We start from the raw sequence: 13,558 nt of genomic DNA, 5'->3' as shown, positions 1-13,558 counted from the left end.
AGCTGCCACTGTCGCTCTCCATGGTGCTGATTCCCTTAGCACAATGCTTAATAAGAGATGTTTCTCCCAGGGAGGAAGAGGGGTAGACTGACAAGACACAGTCCAGGTTAGTTAGTTGACCTGAATGGATATTTATTTATCCTTATAACCTTTTCCTCATTACTCTAGGGTCAATGGAATGAGTTCTCATTCAACATTTCATTTAGACCTCCCAAGGACTCCAGAGGTATATCATTTATTTCTATTTCAGGAGGGAGGAAACCAGAGCATGGACAGGCAGGTGACATCATGCCTACAATGACCTTACACTGAGATCATCCTACAGTGCCCACAATATGCCTTGTCTTCCATATCTATGAGTGGCATCTCTTTCCACTCAAGCCAAAAGTACGTTTTATCTCAGATGGTTTACCTTCCTCAAGGTCAACATCTAAGACTCATGTGCTATGAGCTTTCGACACTGCCACTGGCTCCTCTCTGGCCTCTGCCACACCTTAAATCCACATGGATGCTACATTGAGTTGACCCAACGCATATCGTGTCACTGAAACTGAAGCCACTAAAACTTGCTATGGAGCTTTAAATCTGTACAATCCGATATAATGGCAGAGTCACAATAGGCATTTCAGGTTGGTAAGATGATTCAGAAGATGAAAGTGCCTTCTACCAAGACTGACAACCTGAGTTAGATTCCCAGGACTCATACAGTGGCTGACTTCTGCCAGCTGTCCTCTGATTTCCGCATGTGAAGGTGGCCACATGCACACCCCGCCCCGACCCCACACACAAATAATGTAAAAAAAAAAAAATTAAAGTCCTTCAATCAATAAACTAAAATGTTTATTGAATAAACAACCTTAAGAGTTAGAGAGAACTAGATTCTATTTAAATTCAGTTTACTAATCAGATAACGGTAGACAAACTCTTAATCTCTGCAAGCTTTGATATCTTCTTTTTAGAAGGAGAATAGCTGGGTAGTGCAGGGTGGTGGTGGTGCACACCTTTAATCCCAGCACTCAGAAGGCAGAGGCAGGCAGATCTTTGTAAGTTCCAGTGCAGCCTGGTCTATAGAGTGAGTTCCAGGACAGGCTCCAAAGCTACACAGAGAAACCCTGTCTCAAAAAACAAACAAACAAAAAATAATATAACAATAATTTCTCCTATCCTCTTGGGCCTACTTTCTACCTGTGAGGGTCCTAATGCCCTAGGGCTAGTTTAAGAGTGGAGGCTTCCCAGCTCCTTCTCATGGAGACCCAGGAAAGTGAGCATCTACCTGTCCACAGCCAAAGCTGAGGAAGATTGGGATTTGCTTGCAAGTAGTGATGTTGCTAAGGTCACTGGACCCGCCTGGGCACCCTGGACCCGCCTGGGTGCCCTGGACATAAAACTACACGATTTGTTTCTCCACACTGCTGTGAGTTAGAGCAAGGGAGAGAAGCAACAGACTGACAGGATTTGAGAGGTCAGCCTTTCGCCAGGCTGGAGGCCCAGCTTAGCCACTAGCCACGATTATCCTTCTCTGTGTATTACTTAGTCTGTGGCACAGTCTCTCACATATTTGCTCTTCCATACATAGGCTAGTGCCAGCTATAACACGTGTAGTTCCCTCTGTGGGATGCAGAATGCTCCTCCTCCTTCTCCAAAGAGATCCACATCCAAACCAGGGAAAATGTTGTCACATGACAAAGCAGAATGAGAGTTGCTGTTAATCAGATGTCCTTCGGATAGGGGTCTGCCAGGTTTATTATAGGTAGCAAATAGTAATTTGGTCACTAAGATTCTCCTTACAGTTTGGAGGATGAGGAGAAAATGGATTGCGCATGTCATAGTTCTGTTCTTGTTCAGAGGAAGACAGCTGGCAATTGTACTCACATGTGCTTACAGGGTGGTTTGACTGGATAGTTTATAAACGCTTTTCTATTTGGAGCAAGTCACTAACTGGTTACATCAACAGTCTGAACGGCATGTGCCTAGCTTAGTGTAGTTTTTATTTTCTGCTGACTGACTGCAGCCTGACTGAACTTTCTAGAGGAGTCCTTGACTTTGGAAAGTTTCTGGCTTCCCCTGGTATTTTGTGACCCCTGAACCTGCTCAGCAAGGGCCTCCAGGCAGCATCCTGAAACTTAGGGCATGGCCCAGACAAGACCACAGCTGGGGAAGAGGCTGAATTCCCCACGCGGGCTCTCAGAAGGCCTTCTGCTAAAGGCAGTACTTCCCCAGGAGCTTTGGAATATTCCAAACATATTTGTCATGCAAAGTTTTTATTCTAATTGGAGAGCCACAGGGCACAAACTTTTAAAGACTATAATTTTCATTTGCTGTTGGGAAGGAAAGTGAGAGTAAGAAAATAAAGCAATTAAAAGTTCTGTTAGCAGCAGTGAAGCGGCTGGCCCTGAGGTAGGGCAGCTTGCATCAGTTTGCAGCAGGGACACTCCTCGGGGAGGCCCAGCCCAGGGCACAGTTGTGAGAAGTCTGAGTTTGCTTCAGCAGTTTACATCACGATGTCGTGCTCCACTTGTGTGTGTTAGAAACTGTTCTCCTATCCCAGGGGACACTGTCTAAGTCTGCTCTCTGCCTCTCCATGCCTCATGGATGTGCAGGCCCTGCTTTGGGGGCACACTTCATACTCTAGCCCTCCACTCACTGTATGAGCCCTTAAATCAGGGCCTAGAAGTTGCGTACTGTGGCCCTTCCAAGCCTGTGTCCACTGCCTCATCTGAGGATCCTTCTCTGTTACACATGCACCAATTTACACACACCCCACTTAGCATAGGCCCCAAAAGGTCCAGAAATACATGAATTCCGGTAACACATGCCAATCAGTTGGTGGGAAATACATTTTTCCAGTTAAGTCTGCTTATTTCCAATATTCCTTTAAAGTCTGGTCCCCTTATACAGAGTATTTCGTGTCTCCCCATGTACCGTAAACTGGCCAAATTCTGCCTCCAAGAAACTGGCTTCCTAGAAACTTAAATATCTGCTTCTAAAGGTAATTTTCTGTGAATAAAAACTATTAAGTTAGGGCTGGAGAGATGGCTTAGTAGTTAAAAGCTGTGACTGCTCCTACAGAGGACCCGGGTTCAAATCCCAGCATCCATGTGGCAGCTCACAACTGTCTGGGTCTCCAGTCCCTGGGGATCTGATGCCCTCACCCGGACACACACACAGGCAAGCGCCAATGCACATAAAAAACAAACAAGTCGTGAGAAAGCTATTAAGTTAGATTTGTAAAAGGCCATGAGTTCTGCGTCTTCCTTTGTTCTTGTGTGTGGAGCTTCGCTGTTACTGCTGCTTCTAACTGTGCTGCCTGCCACGGCCGCAGCAACTGCTGCCAGGAAGTGGCTCTGTAAACTGAACAGGGCTAGAACAGAGAGACCCACACCTTGCTGTAAACTTTCCGTGCACAAAACACAACAGGGTGTTTACTTTCAGCACAGAATGTACATTTCCTCTACGCTTCTCAGTGTCCAAGGAAGGACACAGGAAGGACACAACTCATGATACTTTGAGACCATGGTATAGAATGTTCATTTAGAGAGAAGGAGGCCCAGGGGGAGATGCAGATTTAAAACACAGAAGGGCACAGAGAAAACTCAAATGTGCTTCTACTGAAGTGAGAGCAACAGTGGATAAAGAAAAATCATGAAAACTGGGTTGTTTCCCGAGTCTCCTCAACAGTAGACGTGGAGGTGACAGATGAATGTAGCCTCCGTATTAAATAAATACTTTAAGTCTGACTATTCCTTTACAGACTTGGAAGGTGAAGTTTAGGGCGGGGCTGTAATTCAGTAGGTACAGTGCTTGCTTGGCACACACAAGCCCTGAATTTGATGCCCAACCTTGCATCAACCAGGCACAGTGGTTCACAGCTGTAACCCCAACACTCAAACGTTCAGGCAAGAGAACCACAAGTTCAAGTTCATCCTTAGCTTTCCAGCTCCAGCTACACAAACCTTGTTTTAAAACAGAAGAGGATGCAGTTTAGAGGACTTGTGTTATTTGGCTGATAGAACAGATTATTTGGAATTATGTAGATTAATAAAATCAGGCAACACTTTCTTACAGTCCAGCCTGTCTCCAGTGAAACCCAGGTAAATGAAGCACTATTCCAGATCCCTTCCAGCCCTGCGTATACTGACTATTCCTCTATAGAGGGAGGCTCTGCTTGCTCTGGTTATGGGACTGTAGGGCGTCGTCTTAGCCCACTACGTTCTGGAACCCTGTGCAGTCACATGGTCTCTCTCTCCTTTTGCCCCCTCCCCCTTCTTCCCTCTTCTTTTGATAGTTTTGATGTTTTCTCTAGCCTCTTTAGCCCTGCTCACACCCCTACTTTTTTTTGAGACATATTAACCATTTTATTATTAGGCCCGGCAGAGTAGGGAGACTGAGAGAGAAGAGAAACAGAATTATTGGCTGACTGCCATGGCCGGTCGCCATAGAGAGAGAGAGAGAGAAGAGAAGCAGAAGCAAACAGAGAAGAGGAGAAGAGTAGAGAGTGAGCAAAGAAGAAGCAGAAAGAGAGACAGCGAAGCAGGGAAGTTGGAACTTTTAAAGGGAAGACTGTGCATGCTCACTGAGGTTCCACGCATGCCCAGAGTCCTCACACAGGCTGTAAATGCGCGGTTGACACCCCTACTTTTAAAGGGCCTGTGGAATAATCATTTACACTGTGTGAATATATGTCACTGGGTTAATAAAGAAGTTGACTGGCCTATATCTGGACAGGGAGAGGTTAGGCTTAGGTGGGACTTGCAGAAAAGAAAGAGAGCACAAAGAAGAAGGGGAGGAGTCTCAGAATCTTGAGGAGATGCGGAGAGAAGGAAATTAACTTGTCATTCTGAGAAAAGGTACCCAGTCATGTGGCAGAGCATAGATAAGAAATAAGGATTAACTTGAAATGTAAGAGCTGGCTAGTAATAAGCCTGAGCTATTGGCTTGGCATTTATAATTAATAATAAGTCTCTGTGTGGTTATTTGGGAACTGACTGGCAGGACAGAAAAGTCTGCCTACAAGGGCTAGTCTACTCCTTTTCTGAAAGCACAGTGGTAGGCACAGGGCCCTGCCCATCACCTCAGTGCACGAGCTACAGCTACTCTTCACTTTGCTCCCACTCTCTGAAATGGGTATAAACATTTGCTAACTTGGGATGAGGAGGCAGTGGTGTCAGCACTGTTCCTGCTTCTGCGCTCCAGGAATACTACAGAAGTTGGAGGTGACACCAGTTTTCCTTCTTCCATGGACTTCGTCTATGAGGTCAACCAAAACATTGATGATTAGTATTTACAAAATACATAAACAGTACTGAAGTAGCTCAATGATTTATGTAACAAGGTTTGAACTGGAAGAGACAGGAGACCTGTGACCCCTACAGAGCTCCCTATGGGTGCACTGGAGTTTGGATATGTGACCTTCTCAAGCACAGCACCTCTGGGCATGGCGCTGGGCGCGGCGCTGGCAGAGTCTGCTGGGTTTGTGCCCTGGTTGTCCCAGGCTGTGAAGGAAGGCATGCTGAAGGGTGGTTCCATCTGTCTGAAAAGCCTACCAAGGGTCTGGCCTTCTGAATCAAGGACACCCAGAGTCTCTGTTACTATTTTTATATGATAGAAAGAGGATTCGGGTTCACATCACCTTGTTTTTTTCCCCTAATACATTTTCTTATTCTATTACACTATAGAAACTACAGTCCTTAGAGACCATGCATGGCAAGAACAGTTGACAAATCACTGCAAAAATTGCCCAGTGTCCTGCCTTCTTGTGGGGACAGAATAGCTGTAGAATAAGGACTACTGTCTTCCTAGCTAACAAAGTTTTAAAAGAGCCCGGGGAAGTGCTAGGGTAAGTTGGTGGTGTAGCGTTTGCCTAACTGGTACAGGCCCTGGATTCTGTCTCCAGGGCTGAAAACTCAAAATGAAACAGAAAGTAATTTACTGTGGAAAGAGTTATTCAACATTTTGTTTGCTTGTCCTGCTTTGAGTAGTCCCCGTTATAAAGAACAAGAAGTTGCATTTTGGTAGGTAGGAAAAGTAAATGAACATCCAACGATGAGGTAAGAACACAGTAAAACATTTTAACTACATTTAGCATTAGTATCAGAATTGATGTCAGTTGTTTATATAAAATGCTTAGATCTAATCAACCAACTCACAGAGATGACACCTTCTGAGAATGAGCACAAAATAAAATAGCAGAGACCTACAATCGGGAAGAGACAGAGTTTATAAGTAGACAAAAGAGTCAGCAACTGCCTCCTGCACCCCCTGTTAGGAAGCCACAAGAACACAAGCTACTCAGCAGTGACACATATGCAAGGACCCAGGTCAGAGGCCTCAGGCCCCCTGATCTCTGTGAGCCCCCATGAATCCCGGACGATTGATTCTGTGGGCAGTGTTCTCCAGGTGTCCCTGACCTCTCCATCCCCTCAGGACCCCCTGAGCTCTGCCTAATGTTTGGCTGTGGGACTCTGCACCTGCTCCTATCAGTTGTTGGATGAAATCTTTCTACTCTCTTTGATGAGGATCCTGCTAGGCTCTGGTCCCAGAACATTCTGCAGACGGGGCAAGTTGTAGATCCAAGGTTTTGTGACCCAGCTCCTCCCCTTGAGGCCTTGCCTGCTTACAGAAGACGGCCAGTTCAGGCTCCGGACACCCAGGAATTTTTGACATAAGTAACAAGACGGACTCCAAAAGGGTACTTCTCTGAGAAACATTGAAGAGAGACTGCTAAAACCATTGATGGGCCAGGCCCGAAATCCAGTGTATGTGTCCCAATATCTAAGCTTAGGTGCAGGTTATGTGGCTTCAAGGGATGTGGGAGTATTGTCATGATTGAGAAATATAAAGGGGGCAGGAGTCTCAGCTCAGAGGTAGGTCGAGTGTTTGCCCAGCTGGCACAAACCCTGGGTTCCCCCTGCCATTGCAGAAATACTAAATAAAAACATTTCAACACTCACTCGAATACATTGGACAACACTTAGGGTATGCGGGGGTGGGGGGGTGGGGGAGGGATTGAAACTGCAATATTTCAAGAAAAAGGAAGCTGCTTGAGGCTGGAAGCACTCTGGGCACACTGACCAAAGGGGGAAATGACAACAAAACAAACTGCAATGAATACATACATACATACATACATACATACATACATACATACATACATATTTCCCCAAAGGCTAAAGGACAGAGTCCCTGATAATCAGCCCCACTAAGCATGCCCTTTGCCTCAGACCGCCCTGGTGTGTGTACCCTGCCAGCAGGACCCACCGGTGGCTCCTAGTCCACCCAGCAGTTTGCAGTGGCCATGTCGGGTGCCAGGGGACTGTCACCCAGTGGAGCAGCTCAGCCGGCCACCCCGCCTTGCCTTGCCGGGAGGGGCCATGGGGCAGCCCCAGTCTGGGAGTGTGGGAGGGGCTGCAGGACTTGGATTCTTCAGGCCTTCTAGGTTGTTCTAACACGATCTCAGCTGTAGGTCATACAGGAATCCAGAGCTCTAGGAGGCCTTGACTCTCTCCTAAGGAAGCAGGTGTGGCGGCACTTGTCCTCCAGAGGATCCAGGGAGTTCAAGCCTGCGCTAGAGGCTAAAGGAGGGGAGAAAACTACCTGAACACTGCCTTTCAGGTGTGGAGCCCCTGAGCTGCTTCTGGCTTAGGTTCCCGCTGGCCTGCCTCCCTGCACCAGCGGAGGCCCAGCTCCATCTGGTGGAGAAACGGCGACAGGACAGCGGCTTCGGCCTGGTGTTTCTCCCCTTTCCTTATCCCTCTCTATCCGCCCTACTGGCTCAGGATCAAGCCCAGGGTCTTGCACGTACGGGGCAAGGGAGATTGAGGAAGGCAATCTCCAGCCCCAGGCCAGCCTGGACCACATAGATTCTGTCTCAAGAATAAATAAACAACATTAAAACAAGTGTGGCTAAGGGGCGCAATGGTTGTATCCAAGTGAATCTTGCATAGAAACTCATTGGCCTAATGTTTAAATTGGAGAAGGAGGACCCCTAGCCTCAGGATGCAGTTGGTTAACAATGGTATGATTAAAGGAAGTCCTGGAATAGGAGAGAAAGTCATAAAATACTGGCGGTTAGTGGTGTAATCACCATGCGTGCACCATGCCTCCATACATAGTCCTCCCAAACATACGAGGACTTCTAGGTGGCTGAACACATCAGCCTTCCTGAAAGTGGCGTACCCAGGAGGCTCGGAAGCGCCACCATCCCTCCCTTACTGTGGGTGGCTGTTTTTCTGAACCTTTGGGATATCCTTAAGTGTTTGCTTGAGTTGTGCGAGCTGCTTCACTGCTGGTCAGCGGTAAGCACAGGCCACTACTACCTCGGGTTTTCAACCGGAAGAAACGGAACAGTTTTGTAAACCAAGCCCTCCACCTGTGGGACCTGAGACTATCTCAAGACAGGCATTTTTCTAAGTGGTTTGAGTTGGGACGACTGGTGGGTATCTGTTGCAGAATGCCTGGCATGAGGAAGAACACCCTTCTGTACCTTCAGCCTGTGTTTAAATCTGTCGCCCTGCTAGCTCTTCTCTTTGGTACCCTTTCAAGAAACCCAACATGCTCTTGCTTTCACACAAGACTTGAAGTTTCGCTTTCACACCAGACTTGAATTTTCTAACCTGTGATACAATGTCACAGAATAACCCAGTGTCAGGTCTTCACACTGCACGAATGGGGGTAAATCATTCTTTGAACAATTGTAAAATAAAAGGGGGATTTTATAAATTGGGTGCAGTGGTGTTCCTCTATTCCCAGTGTTTTCCAGGGTGATGAAGGAGAGGTGTGAAATCAGGGACAGCTAGGTATATAAAAAGACACCATCTCAAAACAAAGACCAGCCACCAACAACAGTGATGATAAAAAAATCAACAGAAGTTTGAAAACAGAACACCAAATCAGTCCATCTTACCAGTGACTCCAGATACATTTGTTTGCTACTGAAAAATTAAAACACCACATCCAGGTTTCTTCTGAATAGCTGCTGGAAAAATTGTAGGGTTTTCTAATGCTTTATTGTTTGAGAATTTCATGATAAATAAAGTTATGTTTTGATCCAATCTACCCACCACATCGTCCCTGAAGAATTTTCCCATATCCCCCCCTTATCACCCCTCCCCCTCCCCTAACCTCATGTACTCTTTTGTTTTTAAACCACTGAGTCTGTTCAGTGAGTCAGAGTGTGCATGAATATAGGGTCGTCCACTGGTGCATGGACAGCCTATCAGAGGCACGAATTTGAGACAACAAAATCTTTGTTTTCCAGCTGCCACCAGCTGCCTATGAAACTCCTCAGCCAGGGGTGGGACTTTGTGAGCCCCTCCCCTCCCATGCTGTAATGTCGCCTGGCTGGATCTCATGCATGCATCGCGGCTGCTGTGAGTTTATGTGTGCAGTGGCCCAGCAGTCTAGCAGTCCTCTGCAGCTTTTGCCGCTTACAGTCTTTCTGCTCCCTCTCCTGTGATCATCCCTGGACCTTGGGAACAGTGAGCGAAGTGCAGATGCTCTCTCTAGGGTTGAGCAGTCCACAGTCTCTGACTCTCCTTACTTGAACCAGTTGCGCGCCTCTGTCTTGACTGTCATCTGCTGCAAAAAGAAGCTTCGCTGATGAGGGCTGAGAGATGCACTCACCTATAAGCATAACGAGAAATATTTAGAGGACAGTTTAATACTGCACCCATTTAGCAATCAGAAAGTGGGGGGGGTTGCTCCCATAACATCCATGCCACTATCTTGCCAGGCTGGTTGTTATTGTGCAGCACATTTTGTTTTTTAGATTTATTTATTTATTATGTATACAGTGTTCTGTCTGCATGTTTTGCCTGCAGGCCAGAAGAGGGCACCAGATCTCATTACAGATGGTTGTGAGCTACCATGTGGTTACTGGGAATTGAGCTCTGGGACCTCTGGAAGAACAGTCACTGCTCTTAACCACTGAGCCATCTCTCCAGCCCAGCAACAAATTTTTAAAAAAGCATTTATAGGTACATATTTTTCATTTCTCTTCGATGGATAGTTAAGAGTAGAGCAGCAAAGTCAGACAGTAAATGTTTCCTTTAGTGTAATGTTTGAAAGCCAGGACGCCTAATTATCTCTCCTGATCATTACATATGACCAAGCTAGTCCGAATTCTCTTTACACACCTTCAGGCACTGTGTTTTACAACAGACTCTGGGCTGATAGAGAAAAATGTGAACACATGAGACCTATTGGTGCTTTCAGGGTCAATTGATAAAAGGTGTCCTTATCATTCAACTACACAGCTTATGTTTAAACTCCTGATGGCAAAGTAGGGAGAGCTACTTCAGACTCCTCACACACACACACCCAAAGTTAGAGGCCCAAAAGGGCCTTATATCAGCACTCGTGATGATTCACTCACATAGGTCCTTCAGAACTGCCACCTGTGGTAACAATCTTGCAGTGACTTTCTTATCTGCAGCATGCAAGAAAGAATAGTGTAAGGCTTAGGCCTAAATCAACTGCTTATCACAATCACCCTCTAAGCTAAAAAAACTACAGCTGCACCTTCTTGCTTAGTAGTGAAAAAATAATGAGCTGAATTAATTAGGATACTGTGCCCCAAAGAAGTATAGTAAATCCTCAAATGCAGACTCTAATTAAAAATTTCAGTCTCTGAATGTCTCAAATGAAACTCGTTTTGTTGACCACTGTGCTTGGGTAAGTTTTTCTTACTATATGGTACTGTCGTGAAGATTGCAGTTGTAAAGCCCTTGAAGTACATTCTGTGAGTGAGCCCCAGTGTCAAGTATGGGCTGAGCCATGGCGTGTCACTGTAGGTGGTCATAGTGAATGTGTGCCCTGGCAGTGACAGCTGGCGAGGTTAGGGTTATAAGATTATACTGGACCTGCTTCCAGCTCAAGTTTTCTGTGAACATGAAGTTGCTCTGAAAATAAAGGCTAGGGGAAAAGACAGGGCTTGCCTGCTGTGGGGAACATACCTATAATCCCAGCATCTGAGAGGAGGAGAAAGCAGGAGGATCAGAAGTTCAAGGCCAACCCTGCCTACATAGTAAGCTTGAAGCCAGGCTGCCTACAGAAGACTCTCTCTCAACAAAATGCAAACAATAAGAAAAATAAAAAGAAAGAAAAGGAAGAAAGGGAGCAAGGACACAGCCCCAGCCCAGTCTAGGTATGTGCTCCCAATGACTAGAGTCTAGATTCAGTCCCCCAAAAGACTTCCAGGGGCCGATTCCTCAAGGATGAAAATGAAGAATGTTTCCTCATCCCCGAACAAGAAATTCTACAAAAATAGAAAAGAACCAAAAACATCAATAACAAAAACACAAGCAAACTAGATACTTCCCCACATGTTTAGCAGTAAAAAACTGTCCACCTGCATTTCCTTAAGACCACTATCTCGGCCGGGCATTAGTGACACACGCCTTTAATCCCAGCACTCGGGAGGCAGAGGCAGGTGGATGTCTGTGAGTTTGAGGCCAGCCTGGTCTACATAGTGAGTTCCAGGATAGGCTCCAAAGCAATACAGAGAAACCCTGTCTTGGGTGGAAAAAAAGACCACTATCTCATTTTTCTTTTCTAAATTACATGGAAATGAATTTAAAACCACACAAATTCACTTAAAATTTTACTGAGTAAAAGATCTATTGCTTGTGAGAGAAGCTGGAAACCCTTTTACGTGTGTTGCACAGGCATGAGTGACTGTCCCTCATGACAGATTTCATCTTGATTTTGGCAAATGCCACCTGGGGGGGGTGATTATGCCATGTGCCAGCAGAAGCGGCACACCTTACACAACTTACTGAGGGCACCTGTTTCTCAGGAGATACTTCAGTCTTATCTGATATTCTCTCCCTGCCAATAGCAACGTCTGGATCCCTCTCTGGAGGCAAAGCTACCTCTGGCCTCTATCAAATCCTTTTACTTCTGTTCTGGGCTGAGGTGGATTCTGACAGAGCAGAGGGAGGTTAATACTAGGGTTGAGTTCAGTTGTGAAGGCCCTTTATTGACTTCCTGCTTGTGAACCCACTGAAGAGACAAGGGAGATCCACCACTGAGGTGTGCACTGCCTTCAAGTCATTAGCGAACACTCAAACTTTGGCCTGTTCCTGCACATGTGTACAGTGGACCTGCATCAAATAAGACCTCCAAAAAGGCAAAGACCAGGCTTACCTTTTACATGATCTTATGGCGAGAAAACTTGCCATACCTCAACAGTAATGCTGCCTATATTAATGTTTGTTAATGAATGAAACATATTCAGTATTTATTAGATTTCATAATTTACATATATATTTCAAGTAGGTATCAAGAAAAAGAGGCTAAGTAGTGTTGAGACTGAGGTAGAATCAAAGTTATTGGATCTAAAGCAATTAGAGGTTTTATTTGTATCATATTTCTTGTTACAGAAGACAGAATAAAATTTAATAATCAAATCTCTAGTGATTGAAATATTGTATTTTGGGTCATGAAAGTCAAGTCAGAGCTTACTGGGGTGGTCCAGGGTGTGTTTGCCTTCCTGGCTGCAATAACTAACTGGCTCAGAATCCCAAGCTAGTTACAGAATTTGAGGTAGATACCAACATCCAGGTTTCTTGATAGTTTTGTATTTTGCTTCCTTGGCTCTGTATAACTTGGTTCAATGTGCAAATTCTACACTCATGGGTCCTTGGTAGTGTTACCCCACACACACCTGAAAATATGTCCTGACACTATGCAGGTAAGGTTGGAAGAGAGATTTCTATTGAAAGGGCCAGGAGCTGGTGGGTGATATCAGTGTAAGACCCTTACCCTGACACCATTCTCCTCAGAGAGTCAGCTGCCAGCTCAGGGCAGGGGTCCACTAAGTGACCATGGTCCTCTTATGTGTAGGACAGTTACATATGCTCCTCTTTCAGATGGCATCAGGCATGGATAAAAATGTTGATACTATTTACAATAAAAATACAGAGGGTTGTGGTGAGCCCAAATTTTGTTCCCCCATGTGGTAACAAAATCTATGGCATGATTAAATTAGTTAAACTTTAAACTTTACTTCCCATAAAAATACAGCACTATACAGATAGAGTGGTTCCTCACTGCATATTATTTACCATTAGTTGTCTTGACTGAAAGAGCACCTAATGGGGAGGAGCCTCACTAATGGGGAGGAGCCTCACTAATGGGGAGGAGTCTCACTAATGGGGAGGAGCCTCACTAATGGGGAGGAGCCTCACTAATGGGGAGGAGCCTCACTAATGGGGGGAGTCTCACTAATGGGGGGAGTCTCACTAATAGGGGGGAGCCTCACTAATGGGGGGAGTCTCACTAATAGGGGGGAGCCTCATTAATGGGGAGGAGCCTCACTAATGGACCCAGCACTGTGTATTGTATTTAATGATTTGTGTCTCAACAAAAGCTACAGGAAGGAGGCCTACCTTACATTATTGTATATTAGTTAGGGTTTCTTTTTTTTTTAAGATTTATTTATTTATTTATCATGTATACAGCTGCCGGCCAGAAGAGGGCACCAAATCACATCACAGATGGTTGTGACCCACCTTGTGGTTGCTGGGAATTGAACTCAGGACCTCTGGAAAAGCAGTCG

This window comes from Cricetulus griseus, chromosome 8 (assembly GCF_003668045.3).
Source record: "Cricetulus griseus strain 17A/GY chromosome 8, alternate assembly CriGri-PICRH-1.0, whole genome shotgun sequence".
NCBI lineage: Eukaryota > Metazoa > Chordata > Mammalia > Rodentia > Cricetidae > Cricetulus > Cricetulus griseus.
Note: the sequence above shows the minus strand (reverse complement) of the source record.